Genomic DNA, 14,028 nt, shown 5'->3' on the forward strand with positions numbered 1-14,028 from the left:
ATACATCATGTTTAAGCTCTTGCATCATGTACTTTGCACCCATAAATGAAGAACTACATAGAGCTTGTTAAAATTTGGTTTGCATGATTGGTCTCTCTAGAGTCTAGATATTTTCTGGTTAAAGCGTTTGAACAACAAGGAAGACGATGTAGAGTCTTATAATGCTTGCAATATGTTCTTATGTAAGTTTTGCTGTACCGTTTTATACTTGAGTTTGCTTCAAACAATCTTGCTAGCCTAGCCTTGTATAGAGAGGAATACTTCTCGTGCATCCAAATCCTTGAGCCAAAAACTATGCCATTTGTGTCCACCATACCTACCTACTACATGGTATTTCTCTGCCATTCCTAAGTAAATTACTTGAGTGCTACCTTTAAAATTCTATCATTTGTCTTTGCAATATATAGCTCATGGGAAAATAGCCTTAAAAACTATTGTGGTGAAGAATATGTACTTATGTATCTTATTTCTTAATAAGTTGCTTGTTGAGCGGTAACCATGTTTCTGGGGACGCCATCAACTATTACCTTTGTTGAATATCATGTGAGTTGCTATGCATGTTCGTCTTGTCTGAAGTAAGGGTGATTTATCATGATCAAATTGTTTGAGTATGCATATTGTTAGAGAAGAACATTGGGCCGCTAACTAAAGCCATGATCCATGGTGGAATTAAGTTTCAGTTTGGACAATAATCCTCAATCTCTTATGAGAATATTATCTGTTGTTGAATGCTTATGCATTAAAGAGGAGTCCATTATCTGTTGTCTATGTTGTCCCGGTATGGATGTCTAAGTTGAGAATAATCAAAAGCGAGAAATCCAATGCGAGCTTTCTCCTTATACCTTTGTACATGCGGCATAGAGGTACCCCTTTGTGATACTTGGTTGAAACATATGTTATGCAATGATAATCCATGTTAATCCAAGCTAATTAGGACAAGGTGCGAGCACTATTGGTATACTATGCATGAGGCTTGCAACTTATAGGATATCTTATAAATAACACATATGCTTTATTACTACCGTTGACAAAATTGTTTCTATGTTTTCAAAATGAAAAGCTCTAGCACAAAAATAGTAATCCATGCTTCCCTCTGCGAAGGGCCATTCTTCTACTTTTATGTTGAGTCAGTTTACCTACTTCTTTCTATCTTAGAAGCAAACACTTGTGTCAACTGTGTGCATTGATTCTTACATGTTTACCTATTGCACTTGTTATATTGCTTTATGTTGACAACTATCCATGAGATATACATGTTACAAGTTGAAAGCAATTGCTGAAACTTAATCATCCTTTGTGTTGCTTCAATGCCTTTTACTTTGAATTTATTGCTTTATGAGTTAACTCCTATGCAAGTCTTATTGATGCTTGTCTTGAAAGTACTATTCATGAAAAGTATTTGCTATATGATTTAGTTGTTTACTCATTGTCTTTACCATTGTTTTGAATCACTTCATTCATCTCATATGCTTTACAATAGTATTGATCAAGATTATGATAGCATGTCACTTAAGAAATTATCTTTGTTATCGTTTACCTACTCGAGGGCGAGTAGGAACTAAGCTTGGGGATGCTGATACGTCGAAAACGTATCTATAATTTCTTATGTTCCATGCTACTTTTATGATGATACTCACATGTTTTGTTCACACTTTATGATGATTTTATGCATTTTCCGGAACTAACCTATTAACGAGATGCCGAAGTGTCAGTTCCTGTTTTCTGCTGTTTTTGGTTTCAGAAATCCTAGTAAGGAAATATTCTCGGAATTGGACGAAATCAACGCCCAACATCTTATTTTTCCCGGAAGGTTCCAGAGCACCGAAGAAGGGCCAGAGAGGAGCCAGGGGGGGCCCACACGCCAGGGCGGCGCGGCCAAGGGGTGGGGCGCGCCCCCCTATGGTGTGGCCCCACCAGGGGCCCTCCGAGGCTGCCCTTCCGCCTACTTAAGGTCTCCGTCACGAAAACCCTACACCGATAAGCCACGATACGAGAAAAGTTCCAGAGCCGCCGCCATCGCGAAGCCAAGATTCGGGGGACAGAAGTCTCTGTTCCGGCACGCCGCCGGGACAGGGAAGTGCCCCCGGAAGGCATCTCCATCGACACCACCGCCATCTTCATCGCCGCTGATGTCTCCTATGATGAGGAGGGAGTAGTTCTCCCCCGAGGCTAAGGGCTGTACCAGTAGCTATGTGGTTAATCTCTCTCCCATGTACTTCAATACAATGATCTCATGAGTTGCTTTACATGATTGAGATCCATATGATGAGCTTTGTAATCTAGATGTCGTTATGCTATTCAAGTGGATTTTACTTATGTGATCTCCGGAGACTCCTTGTCCCACGTGTGTAAAGGTGACAGTGTGTGCACCGTGTGGGTCTCTTAGGCTATATTTCACAGAATACTTATTCACTGAGTTATGATTTGAGTTGGATGTCTCTATAAAATTGTGGTGTGTTTGTACCTCCTATGAATGCTCACAGTGACAGCGTGGGGTGTTTATTAGTACTTGGGAATACATCTTTAAGGTTTGCCTACATGATGAATTAGTGTACGTTATCTTGCCAAAGAGTAATTCAGAATCGCATAGTGAAGTGCTTATTTATATTCATTTATGATTGCAATGTTGAGAGTGTCCACTAGTGAAAGTACGATCCCTAGGCCTTGTTTCTAAGCATTGAAACTCCGTTTATTTACTGTTCTACTGCATGTTTACTCACTGCCATATTTTATTCAGATTGTTATTACCGCTCATATTCATCCATATTACTTGTATTTCACTATCTCTTCGCCAAACTAGTGCACCTATACATCTGACAAGTGTATTAGGTGTGTTGGGGACACAAGAGACTTCTTGTATCGTGATTGCAGGGTTGCTTGAGAGGGATATCTTTGACCTCTACCTCCATGAGTTCGATAAACCTTGGGTGATTCACTTAAGGGAAACTGGCTGCTGTTTTACAAACCTCTGCTCTTGGAGGCCCAACACTGTCTACAGGAATAGAAGCGTGCGTAGACATCAAGCTATTTTCTGGCGCCGTTGCCGGGGAACGAAGAAAAGCTACACCACAGAGGTTTCTACCTCCCAAGTCAACCACGCGCCAGTTGTGGACAACAAACCTCTCCTCGACCATCTCCACCTCCACATTGTCCATCGTAGCTAGCCAATTTGACGCCGGAGCCCCGTGGAGCCGCCGCAGAAGAGGAGGACGATTGGCGCCACCCCTGGAGCCGCCGCCGGTACCAGGAGGATCGCCGTCGTCCCCAACGTCGCTGCGCACCTCGTCGACCATCACCGCAGCGCCGGTGAGCTCTCCGACCCCCCACCCACGCCGCCAGTGAGCTCGCATCTCGTCGGAGACGACGACGGCTGTACGCCGTTGGATCGTGTTCTAATCCTACGTCCCAGAAAAGAACTTACCGTTTCGCGGTTTAATAGTCGCTGACGGGTGGAGCCCACCTTGTCAGGCAACCCACCCGTGCGAGACGCGCGGCTTGGCTGGTTTTATCTGTTTCTGTCTCTTCGGCCCATTTAGTCTTTCCCGCCAAGCCCATTATTTCAAACTTTGATTTTTAGTTTAATTCAAATCCTTTTCAGATGCCAACTTCAAATTCAAATTTAGGAGGATCCACTGGGCCAAATTTTATGAATTTGGTATTGTTGGAAAGCTTGTGAAAAGCTCTAACCAACCCCACTGGTCTCAACCCTAGCACCTTTGTAGAATTAGTGTAGCAAAAATAACAAGGCAGAGCCTTTTCCAAATGCAAACATTTATTAAAAATCAACCATAACTGATTTTGAGTTGATTCCAACTCTCATAAATCACATTTCACATACTCTACATGTTTATGTAAAAAGATCACATAGTTGTTTGCATGATCATGGGCTAGAGCAAAATAATGGCTATGTGGCTATTTCTAGTCCATTTAAAATTATCCAAAATTATTTCTTAAATAGTATGAGAGGTTCCCTCTCATTTAAATCATGGTCCTAAGCAATTCAATATGAAGTGTTGACTTTGGTCTATAGCATCTCATAGTGGATTACTTAGAGGCATTAAATTGTTGCACTAGTAGTGTTTAAATTGCATGAGGTTTAGTACCTCATTTAAATCCTTATTCTCAAATGATAAGGGTGAAGTGTTGACCTTGGTCAACATAATCTCACACTTATTATTTAATGAAAATTAAATCTTAATAAGATTCAATGAGAGGAAATTATTTCTCTTACAAGTTTTCTTAAAAACCAAGCCAACCCCTTGTGATTAATGTGGTGATGCTAGAATAGCTTGTGTGAACCATTTGTGTGTTTGGTCTAGCCCTTAAGATTGGTTTGGTGATTTTATACCTCGTATCCGTTTATAGACGCTAGTACCGAGGAATACCAGGAGGAGGAGGTCTACTACCAGGAGGAAGAAGATAGCTTTGATCATTGTACCAATCAAGGCAAGCTATACTCTTGCAAGTTACCCTAGTGCAAGCTCAACTTGAGCAAGGAACTCATACCATACTACCATGTGTTTTACTTTACAAGTCCCAGTTTTTATCTCTCAAAGCTTTTACTTTGATTTCCCAAGATTTACTTTTATAGTTAACTTGAGTCTAGATAAGGAGTAGTGCAAGAACATCAAAGTTGGCCTAGAGAGCTACAACCTAGTTAGCACCCCTCATGCCTTGTTGCTAGTGCTAATTTACAAGTGACAACTCTAGCTGGGAACATGTGAATCTTTTGAATTTGAAAACCTTGGAATGATGAGTGATGTCTACGGGTGCTTCTATTCTTGTAGACAGTGTTGGGCCTCCAAGAGCAGAGGTTTGTAGAACAGCAGCAAGTTTCCCTTAAGTGGATCACCCAAGGTTTATCGAACTCAGGGAGGAAGAGGTCAAAGATATCCCTCTCATGCAACCCTGCAACCACAAAGCAAGAAGTCTCTTGTGTCCCCAACACACCTAATAGGTGCACTAGTTCGGCGAAGAGATAGTGAAATACAGGTGGTATGAATAAATATAAGCAGTAGCAACGGCACCAGAAAAGTGCTTTGCCCAGGACTGGCGTGTGGTTGATGGTGGTAATATTGCGGACAGTAGAGATGCAGTAAAACAGTAAACAAGTAGCGATAGCAGTATTTAGGAACAAGGCCTAGGTATCATACTTTCACTAGTGGACACTCTCAACATTGATCACATAACAGAATAAATAGATAGATGCTAGACTCTACACTCTCTTGTTGGATGATGAACACCACTAACTGTGTAGGATTACACGAACCCTCAATGCCGGAGTTAACAAGCTCCACAATATTCGATGTTCATGTTTAAATAACCTTAGAGTGCATGACAGATCAACATAACCAAACCAAGTACTAACATAGCATGCACACTGTCACCTTCACACTACGAAAGGAGGCATAGATCACATCAATACCATCATAGTAATAATTAACTTCATAATCTGCAAGAGATCACAATCATAGCCTACGCCAAGTACTACACGATGCACACACTGTCACCATTACACCGTGCAGGAGGAATAAACTACTTTAATACCATCACTAGAGTAGCACACAGATAAATTGTGATACAGAACACATTGCAATCATAAAGGGATATAAATAAGCACTTCACTATGCCATTGATAACAGTGAATAAGTATTCTGTGAAATATAGCCTAAGAGACCCACACGGTGCACACACTGTCACCTTTACACACGTGGGACAAGGAGTCTCCGGAGATCACATAAGTAAAATCCACTTGACTAGCAGCGTCGAGGTAATGATGACCGGTGTGGCTGGTGCAGGAAAAGAAGCTGTGGGAGAAGGTGCTGGTCGCGCGGTTTCGACCCGTGCGGCTAAGCCACCGCTGGAGCGCGACGCAGGTGCAGCGGGAGCATCATCCGCGCCACCGGAGACGCCGCTCCAAGCAGCGATGAACGTCCTCGCCACCCCCATCGCGCAAAACGTCGATCCGGCAGCGGCTCAGGCGGAGCTGGAGGCGCAGCGCCAGAAGGTGCTCGAGAGCGGCAAGGACATCCTCCGGGCGCAGCGCGAGCTGAACCTTACCCTACGTGAGTACAACGCTGCCCATGGCTTTGCTTCTGTTAGCGCGCATGCTGCAAGAATGCCGGAAAACCGGCTAAAAGCTCGCAACCTAGATCAAGATTTGCGCAAAGAGATTCTTACCGGCAAGAGCGCCTCTGCATCTGTTAGCATCGTGGAGAAACCTAAGTACAGTAGCCCGGATAAAACGATAAAAGCTGCTAAGGCTGCAGTAGAGCTATGCGAGTCGCTTTCCGGAGATGCTTTGGCAAAACAGCAAGAGCGTGTTAGAGAGCTGCTGGAAACTATTGAGCAGCAGAACGCTGAGCAGCTGGCTAAGCTGAACAAGGCAGCGGCCTCAAAATCCACGCGTTCAACAAAGAATGCCGGTAGCAAGTCCCATGGGCAGGCTTCGTCCCCCCATCCGGACCGAAGAAGAGAAAAAGAAGTGAATGCGCAGCAGATGACTGTGTACGATCCGGTTCTTGCCGGAAAGCAACAAGCCGGGCAACATGATGCCGGTAGAAAAAGCCAAGGGGCAGAGCGAGGCTACGCCAGAGGAGGCTATGCCGGAAACAATCATGCCGGTAGATATGAGACCGGGCAAAATTATCGAGCTGCAAGGGCAGCGTACGATGAGGAGGAAATAGATCCCCCGAGGTACCGGCAGGCAAGGGCCGCGGTACCGGAATGTTATGATGAAGCTGATTCTGCAAGACCGGCAGCATACCGGAACACATTGGGAGAACGCTTGGGAGAGAGATACTTACCGGAACGGGATGCGAGGCACCGTCTGGATAGAGTGTACTTGTCAGAAATGATCGAGGAGGAAGGTCCTCCAGGCCCAAAGTGCTTTGGCCCAAGGATCATGAGAGAAAAACCACCAGTTCGCAACTTTACGTTGCCCCGTGACACAAAAACATACGATGGCACTACGAAGCCGGAAGATTGGCTCGCGGATTACGTGACCGCGGTATACGTCGCAGGCGGTGGAGGAACCGTAGCAGGAGGAGGAAACAGGCGCTGGGCCGTGAGAATCATACCATCGTTTTTGGTTGGACCGGCAAGAATCTGGCTAAACAACTTGCCGGCTGGAAGCATAAATGGCTGGCTGGATTTTGAGGAAGCTTTTGTGAGCAATTTCAGCAGCACCTATCAGAGGCCAAACAGGCCGCAGCAACTTGCTCTGTGCGTACAGCGCTCGAACGAAACAGACCGGGATTATCTGGCCCGGTGGAACACCACAAGGAACTCCTGTGAATGGGTAATCGAAGCACAGGCAATTGCTTGGTTTAACAGTGGGTGCAGAAGAGGTTCGCCGTTGTGGCAAAAGCTGCAGCGGAACATGCCGACAACGTTGGCAGAGATGATACGTGTGGCGGATAGCTATGCGTTGGGAGACCCAACGCAGCCGGCAGTGCAACCTGAACCGGAACAGCTACGCCAAGAGCAACACCGGGATAACCGGAATAACAAAAGAAGAGAAGATTTTCCGGATCGAAGGTACGGTCCGCAGCAAGTTGTCGTGCAGGAAAACTCGAGGCCAGCGGCGATCGGAGGCAAAGAACCGGATCGCAGCCGTGGGCGGGTCCTAAGAAACAATGGGTGGAAAAGAAACCTTGGGTCCAGAAAAGAAACTGGCAAGAACCCGCAAAATACACCATGGAAGCTGCCATGGATCAACCATGCCGGTGGCACACACCGAATCCGGCACACCCGTCAAACCACTTGACGAAGGATTGTACCTGGACCAAGTACTTGATGCAAAAGGGAGCGGTAAAAGATGCACAACCGCCACAAGACATGCCGCGGCAGCAACAGCTACCGCCACCACCACCGCTTACCGGGGCAAACGCCTTACCGGTGCAGCCAAACCGGCAGCAGTACCAGCAAGTTAACCGGGTGGAGCAAAACGATAACCAACCACCTCCACCGGCACCTTTAGGCCGGAATGTTTACGAAGACCCGCATATGTGCTGTGTCGTTTTTGTCACTGAGCCGACAGACAGGCAAAGTATGCATCGCCGCTCCATGGAAGTGAACGCCGTGATGCCGGCAGTTCCCAAATACATGCAGTGGTCCAACCAGGAAATTGCCTGGTCGATTAAGGATCACCCCAAAATCATGCCGAATCCGGGTGGATATGCTCTTGTTGTGGATCCAATCATGAAAGGGCCACAAACTCGAGTAAAATTCAGCAAGGTGCTGATAGATAACGGCAGCAGCATAAACATCATGTACAAGCATACCATGCATACGCTGGGCATAACAGAAAACATGCTTCACCCAACACGCACAACGTTTCACGGAATCGTTCCGGGCTTGTCCTGCGCCCCGATAGGAAAGGTTCGGGTGGACGTAGCATTTGGAGGCCGTGACAATTGCCGGGTTGAAAATATTGAGTTCGAGGTGGTGGATCTAGATAGTCCCTACCATGCATTGCTGGGGAGACCGGCATTGGCAGCCTTCATGGCCACAACTCATACGGCTTACCTCAAGATGAAGATGCCGGCACCTCGTGGACCGTTGACTGTGATGGGAAACTATAAAGTCTCACTGGAAACTGCATCTGCCGGATCAAACCTAGCGGAATCGCTGGTGATCGCGGAGGAAAAGAAAAGGATGCAAACAGCTGTTGCGCTGGCTCAGTCCTCACAGTTGAGCTTAGCGGCAATGAGTGGAAAATTGGGCTCACCGGCATTCAAGCCGACAAATGAGACAAAGGACATTGTGCTGGATCCGGCTTACCCAGAGCGCACCGTTCGCATCGGTGCCGGACTCGATCAAGCATAGGAAAGCGCGCTCGTCAGCTTCCTCCGTGAGAATCGGAATATCTTCGCCTGGTCAACTGATGATTTGGTGGGTGTTCCGAGGGAGCTGCGACGGTGCGGAAAGATGCCAAGCCGGTGCGGCAACCACTGCGACGGTTCGCTGAAGATAGAAGGAAGATCATAGGAGAAGAGGTGACAAAACTGCTCGTTGCCGGATTCATTGTGGAGGTCACGCACACAGAGTGGCTGGCCAATCCGGTAATGGTTGAAAAGAAGAAAGATGAGAACCTGGAGGCAAAAGCTCCGAAGGTGTGGCGCATGTGCATTGACTACACCAACCTAAACAAGGCTTGCCCAAGAGACCCTTTTCCTTTGCCACGAATCGATCAAGTGATTGATTCAACTGCTGGGTGTGAGTTGCTGTCCTTCCTGGATGCATATTCCGGTTTCCACCAGATTCCCTTGAAAAAGGAAGATCAAATAAAAACTGCGTTCATTACCCCGCACGGGGCTTATTGCTATGTTACTATGCCTTTTGGTTTGCGCAACGCTAGTGCAACGTACCAGCGCTGTATGCAAAAATGCTTGTTTGATCAAATCGGAAAGAATGTGCAGGTCTATGTGGATGACATCGTGATAAAAACTAAGGTAAAGAACACCTTAATCGATGACATCCGGCAAACATTCGATAACCTAAGACGGTTCCGGATGAAACTTAATCCGGCAAAATGCACCTTCGGTGTCCCTGCCGGCAAGCTGCTCGGTTTCCTGGTATCAAGCCGGGGCATAGAAGTTAATCTGGTAAAGATCCGGGCAATAGAAAGAATGGCTGTCCCTCGAGAGTTAAAGGATGTGCAAAAGTTTACCGGAAGCTTGGCATCGCTAAGCCGGTTCGTAAGCAGATTGGGAGAAAAAGCTCTACCACTCTATGCTCTGATGAAAAAATCTGATACGTTCGTCTGGACCCCTCAGGCAGACGCAGCGTTTAAGGAGCTAAAAACAATGCTAGCCACAGCACCTATACTGGCTTCACCCCTAGAAAGAGAACCTATGCTATTATACATAGCGGCAACAAACCGGGTTGTGAGTGTAGTGGTTGTGGTTGAAAGAGAAGAGGAAGGAAAAACCGTCCAGAGGCCGGTATACTACCTGAGCGAGGTGCTCTCCCTCTCGAAACAAAACTACCCTCACTTCCAAAAAATGACTTATGGCGTGTACATGGCCGCCACCAAACTCAAGCATTACTTTGAGGAGCACCCCATGAAGGTGGTGAGTGAAGCGCCAATTTCCGACATCATGTGCAACAAAGACGCCAGCGGCCGGATTGCAAAATGGGCAATCCAGATATCACCATACGTGCCGGTATATGAAAGAAGAGATGCCATAAAATCACAGGCTTTGGCTGATTTCCTCGTTGATTGGGCGGAGATGCAATATAAACCGCCAGATCAAAGGATAGAGTACTGGAAAATGCACTTTGATGGATCCAAGCTCAAAGAGGGTTTAGGTGCCGGTGTGGTACTTACTTCGCCTAAAGGAGACCACCTCCGGTATGTTTTGCAAGTGCATTTCAGGGCATCGAATAACGTCGCTGAATATGAAGCTTTGATCCATGGGCTTAAGGTCGCAAAAGAAATCGGTGCGCACCGGATCATTTGCTATGGAGATTCAGATCTTGTGGTACAGCAGTGTTCCGGAGATTGGGATGCGAAAGATGCCAACATGGCCTTGTACCGGTTTCATGTGCAAAAGATTGCCGGATTCTTCGAAGGCTGTGAGTTTCACCATGTGCCACTGATGCGTGTGGTTGGCACGTCCGTTGGGAACCCCAAGAGGAAGGTGTGATGCGCACAGCGGCAAGTTTCCCTCAGTAAGAAACCAAGGTTTAATCGGACCAGTAGGAGTCAAGAAGCACGTTGAAGGTTGATGGCGGCGAGATGTAGTGCGGCGCAACACCAGTGATTCCGGCGCCAACGTGGAACCTGCACAACACAACCAAAGTACTTTGCCCCAACGAAACAGTGAGGTTGTCAATCTCACCGGCTTGCTGTAACAAAGAGTTAACCGTATTGTGTGGAAGATGATTGTTTGCAGAAAACAGTAGAACAAGTATTGCAGTAGATTGTATTTCAGTAAAGAGAATTGGACCGGGGTCCACAGTTCACTAGAGGTGTCTCTCCCATAAGACGAACAACATGTTGGGTGAACAAATTACAGTTGGGCAATTGACAAATAAAGAGAGCATGACCATGCACATACATATCATGATGAGTATAGTGAGATTTAATTGGGCATTACGACAAAGTACATAGACCGTCATCCAACTGCATCTATGCCTAAAAAGTCCACCTTCAGGTTATCATCCGAACCCCCTCCAGTATTAAGTTGCAAACAACAGACAATTGCATTAAGTATGGTGCGTAATGTAACTAGTGACTACATCCTTGAACATAGCACTAATGTTTTATCCCTAGTGGCAACAAAGACAACACAACCTTAGAACTTTCATCCTTTGTCCCCGGTGTCAATGCAGGCATGAACCCACTATCGAGCATAAGTACTCCCTCTTGGAGTTAATAGCAAAAACTTGGCCAGAGTATCTACTAGTAACGGAGAGCATGCAAGATCATAAACAACACATAGATATAACTTTGATAATCAACATAACAAGTATTCTCTATTCATCGGATCCCAACAAACGCAACATATAGAATTACAGATAGATGATCTTGATCATGTTAGGCAGCTCACAAGATCCGACAATGATAGCACAATGGGGAGAAGACAACCATCTAGCTACTGCTATGGACCCATAGTCCAGGGGTAGACTACTCACACATCACACCGGAGGCGACCATGGCGGCGTAGAGTCCTCCGGGAGATGATTCCCCTCTCCGGCAGGTGCGGAGGCGATCTCTGGATCCCCGAGATGGGATCGGCGTTGGCGGCGTCTCTGGAAGGTTTTCCGTATCGTGGCTCTCGGTGCCGGGGGTTTCGTCACGGAGACTTTTTATAGGCGGAAGGGCAGGTCAAGAGGCGGCACGGGGCCCCACACCACGGGGCCGCGCGGCCAAGGGGGCCGCGCCGCCTAGGGTGTGGCCCCTCCGTGGCCCCTCTTCGTCTCTCCTTCGGACTTCGGAAGCTTCGTGAGAAAATAGGCCCACAGGCTTTGATTTCGTCCAATTCCGAGAATATTTCCTTACTAGGATTTCTGAAACCAAAAACAGCAGAAACAAAGCAATCGGCACTTCGGCATCTTGTTAATAGGTTAGTTCCAGAAAATGCACGAATATGACATAAAGTGTGCATAAAACATGTAGATAACATCAATAATGTGGCATGGAACATAAGAAATTATCGATACGTCGGAGACGTATCAGCATCCCCAAGCTTAGTTCTGCTCGTCCCGAGTAGGTAAAATGATAACACAGATAATTTCTGGAGTGACATGCCATCATAATCTTGATCATACTATTTGTAAAGCATATGTAGTGAATGCAGCGATCAAAACAATGTATATGACATGAGTAAACAAGTGAATCATATAGCAAAGACTTTTCATGAATAGCACTTCAAGACAAGCATCAATAAGTCTTGCATAAGAGTTAACTCATAAAGCAATAATTCAAAGTAAAGGCATTGAAGCAACACAAAAGAAGATTAAGTTTCAGCGGTTGCTTTCAACTTGTAACATGTATATCTCATGGATATTGTCAACATAAAGTAATATAATAAGTGCAATAAGCAAGTATGTAGGAATCAATGCCCAGTTCACACAAGTGTTTGCTTCTTGAGGTGGAGAGAAATAGGTGAACTGACTCAACATTGAAAGTAAAAGAATGGTCCTCCATAGAGGAAAAGCATCGATTGCTATATTTGTGCTAGAGCTTTGATTTTGAAAACATGAAACAATTTTGTCAACGGTAGTAATAAAGCATATGCATCATGTAAATTATATCTTATAAGTTGCAAGCCTCATGCATAGTGTACTAATAGTGCCCGCACCTTGTCCTAATTAGCTTGGACTACCGGATCATCACAATGCATTGTTTTTACCAAGTGTCACAAAGGGGTACCTCTATGCCGCCTGTACAAAGGTCTAAGGAGAAAGCTCGCATTGGATTTCTCGCTATTGATTATTCTTCAACTTAGACATCCATACCGGGACAACATAGACAACAGATAATGGACTCCTCTTTTATGCATAAACATATACCAACAATTAATAATTTTCTCATTTGAGATTTGAGGATTGCTGTCCAAAACTGAAACTTCCACCATGGAGCATGGCTTTAGTTAGCGGCCCAATGTTCTTCTCTAACATATGCATGCTTAACCATATGGTGGTAGATCTCTCTTACTTCAGACAAGACGGACATGCATAGCAACTCACATGAAATTCAACAATGAATAGTTGATGGCGTCCCCAGTGAACATGGTTATCGCACAACAAGCAACTTAATAAGAGATAAAGTGCATAATTACATATTCAATACCACAATAGTTTTTAAGCTATTTGTCCCATGAGCTATATATTGAAAAAGTGAATGATGGAATTTTAAAGGTAGCACTCAAGCAATTTACTTTGGAATGGCGGAAAATACCATGTAGTAGGTAGGTATGGTGGACACAAATGGCATAGTGGTTGGCTCAAGTATTTGGATGCATGAGAAGTATTCCCTCTCGATACAAGGTTTAGGCTAGCAAGGCTTATTTGAAACAAACACAAGGATGAACCGGTGCAGCAAAACTCACATAAAAGACATATTGAAAACATTATAAGACTCTACACCGTCTTCCTTGTTGTTCAAACTCAATACTAGAAATTATCTAGACCTTAGAGAAACCAAATATGCAAACCAAATTTTAGCATGCTCTATGTATTTCTTCATTAATGGGTGCAAAGCATATGATGCAAGAGCTTAATCATGAGCACAACAATTGCCAAGTATCACATTACCCAAGACATTTATAGCAATTACTACATGTATCATTTTCCAATTCCAACCATATAACAATTTAACGAAGGAGAAACTTCGCCATGAATACTATGAGTAGAAACCAAGGACATACTTGTCCATATGCTACAGCGGAGCGTGTCTCTCTCCCATAAAGTGAATGCTAGGATCCATTTTATTCAAACAAAACAAAAAACAAAAACAAACCGACGCTCCAAGAAAAAGCACATAAGATGTGATGGAATAAAAATATAGTTTCAGGG

This window comes from Lolium perenne, chromosome 3, assembly GCF_019359855.2.
Source record: "Lolium perenne isolate Kyuss_39 chromosome 3, Kyuss_2.0, whole genome shotgun sequence".
NCBI classification, from domain to species: Eukaryota; Viridiplantae; Streptophyta; class Magnoliopsida; order Poales; family Poaceae; genus Lolium; species Lolium perenne.